Genomic DNA, 8,688 nt, shown 5'->3' with positions numbered 1-8,688 from the left:
CCCATGACCTCCTCTACCTGAAAGAACAAATGACCTAGAAGAAGATAGACCTGTTTATGAGCCCTCTCAAAAGAAGGCAAGAGAAGAAATAAGTGGTGAAGAAGAGAGTAGAAGTGACAGTGAAAAATGTGAGGATTAACAAGTGACCAAGAGGGGGATGAATCAGTCAAAATAGTTTATACACAATTCAAACATTCAAGTTGACCGATTTGCAACTATCCTTTAAATTAACTTAAGCATTGCATAAAAGATAAAAGCAGAGAACATCAAAGAAAAGATATTTGCATGTACAAATAAGAATCACATAACACTAGCAATTAATTGTGGAAACCCTCAATTAGAGGAAGAAAACCATGGTGGGGATAACCCACAATCTCTTTTACTGCTGTGAAAAAGAGTGCCCTGTTAAGAGCTTACAACCAGTTATTTATGAGAACATCACCCTATTAGGAGTGATCAATATCCGATTAAGAATACCTTAGAACCTGTTAAAGTTCACCTTGCTAGAGGATTTAACAACTTCATATCTAAAGTGACTCGGTTAAGAGATTTTACATAAAGAACCGGTTAAGGTCCACCCTATTAAGGGATTTACAATGCTACAATCGTTAGAAGGAAACAAAGATGAAGTATTTGTCTGATGACACTACCTCTATCTCATAGATCCAATTTGCATGCTCTATTCAAATGATCAGTGTCAACTTCTGTTAGGGGTCCCACAGATACTGAGAGGGGGGGGGGGTGAATCACTATCTAACCGGTAATAAGAATTTCTTAAGTTAAAACATGCAGAACATAATATAACAGTGTACAGGTATGAAAGAAATAATGCAATTAACAGAATCAAGAACATCCACATGAAAAATACACCATAACATAAGATATTAACGAGGAAACCTGGTGTGGGAAAAACCTCGGTGGGATTTGTGACCCACAATATTCACTCACTGGCCAATAAGAGAATATTACTTACAATAGGGGCCTGCACATGTAGGAAGGCCAACTGCCTAGAGCTCACTGCTCAATGGGAAGTCACACTGACTTACAATAAGGATTATACTAATCCAACGACTTGTACTACTTTACAATAACATCTTCAATGCCAGATTCAGTACCGGTTCCTGCCCTATTCTTTACATATACCCTTGACCTATATTTCGCACATTAGGTCTGCCTTATATTTTCCTTAATGCTTCCACATCACTCCTACAAATGTCTACAATGATCTCCTTTATATATAAGAGTCATTTTACAATTTGCCAAGTTGGCTTACAATAATAAACAAAATATTATATAACAAAAATCCTGTCGGCCTTTGTGCCGGTATACTTGTTTTCTTCTGTGTCGGTGCTGGTGTCCTGAGTGCCAGTGTAGAGTGTGATCTGCTGATGCTGGTGCACTATCTTTCCTATGTAATACTTTGTTAGTATGATGTCTTGCCGGTGCCATAGGATTGCAAGGTTGCCATCAATGACAAAACCTTCAATCACATACAATGTCTCATTGGAGTGTGCATATGCCAACAATCTCCCCCTTTGGCATTGATGGCAACACTCATGAGAAATTTCAAAAAGTATCCAAAAATGTGTAATCCAAAAATGTTACCAAAAAAAGAATTTTTACCAAAAATGTGAGAGCTCCCCCTAAGCATATGATTCATGTGTTTTGAATTTTCTCATCCCACTACTCCCCCTTTGGCATCAATGACAAAGGTTGTCAAGATGTCAGTAGAGTTTGTAGTTTCATCTATCCATATCCTCAACCTTGTAGCTAGGTAGTTATTATCTAAAAATGATCTCCCAAAATTAAGTTTATACTATCCATAAACTTCTTACTATCCTTTATTGCTGTCTCAGTTCTCTTTACTGTACCGGTGAGAAACTGCAAATGCTTTGCCGGTGTTTTGCTTCCCTGTGTTAATGCCTCAGATATTTCCTTCCATAGAGATGCTAAATAGTCCAAACCTGGACTTAGTTTAGATCTCAAATTTTTTGCCTTGTTTATTATTGTTTCTTTCTCCCTTTCCAATTTGAGTAATTCTTCCTCAAAATTTGCTAGCTTCTCTTCAAAAACTGATAATGAATTCGGTGAGTTGACAAAACTGTCTGCAAGTTTATTTATCTCATCTTGTGCCTTGCTTATTTTCTTGTCAATATCTACAGTCAAAAAGTTTGTTTTACATGTATATTTATACATATTTTTATATTCTTTCAACAAACTACATAGTTCTGGTAGAAGTGTGTCAAAATCTCTGTTACACTTCTTTATTTCCTCATCAAAGAATTTCTGTTTTTCTTTTTCTACCTTATCCTTTACTGATTCTTCCTTTATTTTCTCAATGTTTTCTGAAATATATTTACACAATGTATCCAATTGTCCTAAAGAATCTTTATTATCTATATTACAGTTGGGAACTATTACCTTCAAAATTGGTATAGAATCATCAATTGCCTTATAAGCCTGTGAGCTGCAGTCAGTTATTTTCTTGATAGAATCAAGTAATACCTTAGTCACATTTGTTGACTTGAATACTGATGATGATCCAACATTTTGAGTACGGGTGGAAGTAACCATGCTTGTATTGACCTCTGGTAGGTTAGTTTGTGTCTACATTTCTTTAAGCACTGGTTTTCCTACTTCACTGGTTACCAGTGGCACTGTTTTCTTATGTACCTATTGTTCTAGAGCCTTTAGCTCTGTTGGTTTCTCTGTATACTGTGTTGTCTCTATCTATGACTTAGTCTCTGCCTTTTTCTCTGTATCTTCTGCCAGTTTTTCTGTTTCCCCTGCTACTGGAGGCTCATCTGCCTTATCTGACTTATTAGTTGTATCTTTATCTACTATTATGTTGATCTTCTGAGTATCAACATTTATATTATATAGGACTTCAGAATTAGGATTGTTATCCTCTACATCCATACTTTCTACTACCGGTTGATCTTCAGTAGTTGTTATTTTCACTGGTGGGGGTAGGTTGTCTTTAACTTTGATGCTTGGTGGTCCACCAACTTTGCCTTTCCCCTTGTCTCTATCTTTCTGATATACTTTTATAGGTTTAGGGTTCCTGTATTCTTCTTGTTTTTCTTTGTCAACCAGGAATATATCCCATCCATATTTTGTTTCCTCTGTCACTTCATTGACTCTTCCTGCCATTAGTGAAATATGCCAGTGTGCAGTAGAGAATACTAATCGGTTTGCTTGAGCAATCAATTCATCAATTTCCTTTGGAGAGTTTACTGGATATACATCAAGTAGTTTCTCAATTTTTATTTTCTTATCTAATTTTATCACTGCTTGCCTTTCTGGCCTCAAGTATTTTGAATAAATCATCAGGAATTTCATTTGCTACTTCCATCAAAAATTTCTTGTACATGTCCATATGCAATATAACACTGTTCTCAACTTCCTCTTTCTCATCAGCAGTCAGAGTGTCATAAATTTTCTCTATGTTCTTCAGTTTTCCTTCCTCTGTAATTTCATTTAGTAGTACATCAAGAGGTGCCAAGTCTCTGTTTGTCCTTTTCTTTTTCTTTGGTGTCAGCTTCTTCTTTGGTGTGGCCTTTCTAACTGGAGATCTTACTGCTTGTTGCTTTTGCCTTGTTCTTCTAGGTGAAGGAGTGGTTGCCGGTGAGGGATCTCTTTTTCTAACAACTCTTTTAAAAGTTGCTGGCATGTCACCTTCCGAAGAAGTGCCTACCAGTGATAGGTGAGTTTCAGGTTGTGGAGCTACCAACTCATCCTCTGTTATGCCAGTTTTCTTTAATACATCTTCCTTAATGGATTTTTCTTGTCTGGATCCTTTCCTTACAAATGCCTCAACCTTCATTACTCTTTTCTTTGATTGTATTTGGCTTTCTATAGTCTCAGCACTACCAAATACTTCTTCCTTAGGTTCATTGGGGGCTTCTAGAAGTGCTTTAGCATATGTTTCAACTATGTGGTCATCTGTTTCATAGCCCATCTTGATTACCCAAATTGTCCTTGGGATGACCGCTTCCATCCAGATTTCATCTTTCTTAATAACAAAGCATATGTCATCTTTGTATTTGTCTACTATTTTCTGAGATAGCCTTATTCTTTTCTTCATTTTGGTCTTTAATGCTTGGAAAAAGTCATGAATATTGTTCTCCTTGTTCTCACCCATGGTATTGAACAGTTCAGTCAATTGTTTTCCTACTGGTATGTCATATCCAAGTTCTTTATAACCTATACCAGGAACCTATTTTGTTATGTGTAGCATTAGGCATACTAACAGATTTCCAAATCTGAAAGTTCCTTTCTTGTCCTTCTTGATTTTTCCAAGGTTGTCAATTAGCTCATCCTTTAACCATTCACAGATGTCAATTTTTGCATTGTCTGTTACCATATCATAAGCACTCTTAATGCATAAACTTGAAACTGAATTAAGTCTATTAGCATGAGTGGCTTTATAACCTAATATCAGACTGATGAATCTCACATTGATATCTTTTACACCATTAACCCTTAGAGATATCTTATCAAATGTTGCACCAATTAGTTTTGTTACTAGGTCATTGGGAACCTTCTCGGTTTTATCTGGTCTCTTATCAGTGGTCGATAACCCTTTGATAGCTTTCACAGCTTCCTTGGTGATCTTATGGATTGCATCTAACCAGAAATATTCTCCATGAACTCTGCTTAAAACTATCCTAATCACATCCTTAGGGAATTTAGGAATGCTAAGGATTTCTGTAAATCCTAGGGTTTCAATAATCTTGTGTTCATCTTTAACATTGCCGGTATCATCACATATGATGATTTTATACATGGTTTTGATTTCCTCATCTCCTAATTCTTCAATGTTATAGTGGATGTACATTCTGGGGTCTTCAGCATATACAACTCCCTTAGGGATTTGAGAAAAAGCACCTAAGGTATCATCCTTCTTTGCTATCTCGGGAACTAACTGAAATATGGGCCTAGGTCTTTTAATTACTTCAACAACAGTAGGGTTTGCTATGTATTCAATTGCAGAGGTGGATGCAATGATTAAATACCTTTTACTGCCTTGGGTGGATGATTGCTCGGAGTGTGCTTGCTTCTTGCTCGAAATGCCTTAGCTCGGAATCTTCGCGCTCTCTGAAAATTTGAAATCATGGTGAAATGTAATGGAGCAAAAACCTTATTTTTATAATGTCTTTTCGCCATCTACCACATTAATCGTATGCCGGTTAAGTGTTCACTTAACATTGTCTGCTCGTAATAAGTAATTTTCAACTTCTTATCTCTAACCGAGGGAATGACTAGCACATGTGTCATTTGATTACCAAACCCTCAAGGAAATTTTCTTCAATTTGATGAAGAACTTCCTCCCGGTGGAGCACTGCTCTGTTCTACCGGTGAAGCATCACTTTGTTCTACCGGTGAAGCATTGGTTGGTTCTACCGGTGGAGAAGTATTCCCAATATTTAGATTAGCTTTTCTAATCCATTGTTTTGAGAATTCTTGCTTAACCTGTTCAACTTTTTCTTTACCTTTCAAGCTAGCACTTTTGTTGTCTACCGATGTTCCTTTACTTCTACAAAATTTAACAATATGCCCAATCTTATTACATGCATAACAAGTTACATTATTCTTCTGAATAGCTTTCCCATAACCTATGCCGGTTTGTGTCCTGCATTGATTTGATAAATGTCCAAATCTTCCACAAACATAACATCTCACATTCATTCTACAGTTTTTCAGAGTTGTGACCAATTTTGTTGCATTTTGAACATTGACTGGTGGGTGTATTGATATTATGATAATTCCTGGATCTACATTCATTTGCTCTATGACCATACTTATTATAGTTAAAGCATTTTCCATTGAATTTATAAGCATTAGGTTGTCTTACCAGTTTGTTGTGATCCTGAGTATTTGCAGTACCAAAGCTTTCACCAACTTCAAAGCCAATTCCAGAAGTGTCACCTTTAGGTTTTTGATTCTTCAGCAAGGTACCAAGTTCCTCTGAGCTTTTCTTGAATTTTTCTTTGTGTTGATTTGCAGTTTCCAGTTCTCTTTCCAAGATTTCTTTTTGTCTCATCAGTTCATTTGGCTCATTCTGAGTATGCATCAAATCTGTTTTTAACATGTCATTTTCATAGCTAAGTCTTGTGTTCTCATTTGCTACATCACTTAGTCTTCTCATCAATTCTTCTTCATTCTTCTTCCTATCCTCAATCTCTTTGCAAAATCTCATAGTCATATCCTGCATTTCATTTTTTGTTGTCATGATCTCTTGTTTCAACTTGCTTATCATATCATTAAGTGATTCCTTTTCATCATTTTCATTTTGCAGTTTTTCACAGAGTTCTCTTCTCTTATTTCTTGCAATAGTAAAATTTTCTTGAAGTGCCTGAATGATATTTTGAGCAGCCCTTAAATCATCTTCTAATTTGATATTTTTCAATTTCTCTGCATCATAGTCTATAAGAGATCCTTCAAGTTGCTTCATCAGATTTTTCATCTTTACCGGTGTCAAGATCTTCCTCAAGCTGTTAGGCTTATGAAAATAGAGGACCAAGCTCTGATACCAATTGTTAGGGGTCCCACAGATATTGAGAGGGGGGGGGGGGGGGTGAATCAGTATCTAACTGGTAATAAGAATTTCTTAAGTTAAAACATGTAGAACATAATATAATAGTGTACCAGTATGCAAGAAATAATGCAATAAACATAATCAAGAACATCCACATGAAAATTACACCATAACACAAGATATTAATGAGGAAACCCAGTGTGGGAAAAACCTCGGTGGGATTTGTGACCCACAATATTCACTCACTGGCCAATAAGAGAATATTACTTACAATAGGGGCCTGCACATGCAGGAAGGCCAACTGCCTAGAGCTCACTGCTCAATGGGAAGTCACACTGACTTACAATAAGGATTATACTAATCCAATGACTTGTACTACTTTACAATAGCATCTTCAATGCTAGATTCAGTACCGGTTCCTGCTCTGTTCTTTACATATACCCTTGACCTATATTTTGCACATTAGGTCTACCTTATATTTTCCTTAATGCTTCCACATCACTCCTACAAATATCTACAATGATCTCCTTTATATATAAGAGTCATTTTACAAATTGCCAAGTCGGCTTACAATAATAAACAAAATATTATATAACAAAAATCCTGTCGGCCTCTATGTTGGTATACTTGTTTTCTTCTGTGCCGGTGCCGGTGTCCTGAGTGTCGGTGTAGAGTGTGATCTACTGATGCCGGTGCACTATCTTGCCTGTGTAATACTTTGTCGGTATGATGTCTTGCCGGTGTCATAGGATTGCAAGGTTGCCATCAATGACAAAACCTTCAATCACATACAATGTCTCATTGGAGTGTGCATATGCTAACAACTTCACCGATTCATAATCTACTACACTATGTTCTCCTCCCCCTGTTTACTTTCACATAGATCTTTTTCACATTGACAACAAGATAATCATAATGAATTATGTGGATATATTAGCCTTTAGTTCTGACGCCAAATTTCCCTCCAAAAATGAGATTCAAAAATTTGTTACCGTGCCTTAAATTACACTCCAAAATCATTCTAGGAATATCGGTCAAGACAGTCGCTCATGTCGATAAGTCCACCGGTTGAAAAGAGAAGATTGTCGGTTCAACTGGATGTTATCTGGGTCTGTCGGTTGAGACTCCTGTATTGTCGGTTATGGCCTATGTATCGGTCTAATTATTCTTAAGCATTTGCCTCCTATATACTAGTCTACTCACTGCTTAGCCGGTTTCCTCCTGTATGCCAGTCTACTCACTACTTAGCTAGTTACCTCCTATATACCGGTCTACTTACTGCTTACCCGGTTAACCCCTATATACTGGTTTACTCATTGCTGATAAAAATAAGGACTCTTATCCTTCACTAGTTACCCTTTACTGCTTTACCGATGGATTGTGGAGACTTATTACTGCTTTACCGATGGATTGTGGAGACTTAGAAGATGATGTTGCAATTAATGACAACCATTTCACTGGTCATACATAATGCATCACAATGCCAACAAACTCCCCCTTTGGCATTGGTGGCAAACACTGCAAAGTACTTATGTATATGCTAGTTTTGACCCCTGTTTCATCTACCTCATGTACATATACAAACTCCCCCTTTTGACATGAATGGCAAAGAATATACAAAAGGATTTATGAAATAAAGCAAAAATATCTTTGAAATTTTCTTTTGCAACTTGCAAAGAGGATTGCCATGAAGATTTCACCTGTTTCATGGTGTTGCAGTGTCCATGCAAAAATGTAACAAAATCTTCCATTTCATCTACTGACTTACAGTCAGGTGCACTTGTCATGCCTTCTTCTTCTTTGACATTTCTTTGCATGAAATCAATGATCTGTGCAAGGTAGCATTGTAGCTCTAGGAGACTAAGAGCTTGTTTATCCTCTTCCTCTTTTAACTCTTTGATTTCATGAGTTAAGTGCTTGACCTTTCCACTAAAGGTCATTGCAGAGCTGGTTAGAGGATCAAAAGAACCTATCAGATCTTGGATTTCCGTTTGATTTTGAGTTCTTTTATCTTCAAGATCTTGGATTAAATTGGTGAAGTTTGATGACTTGACCAATAATTGGCCAACTTCCAGTAGAATGGATTTGACCTCTTCGGTACTGGTGGATAGAGAAACTTTACCAATCAATACGTGTTCCATAAAATT

The sequence above is a fragment of the Cryptomeria japonica genome, chromosome 2 (genome assembly GCF_030272615.1).
Source record: "Cryptomeria japonica chromosome 2, Sugi_1.0, whole genome shotgun sequence".
Classification (NCBI taxonomy): Eukaryota; Viridiplantae; Streptophyta; class Pinopsida; order Cupressales; family Cupressaceae; genus Cryptomeria; species Cryptomeria japonica.
Note: the sequence above shows the minus strand (reverse complement) of the source record.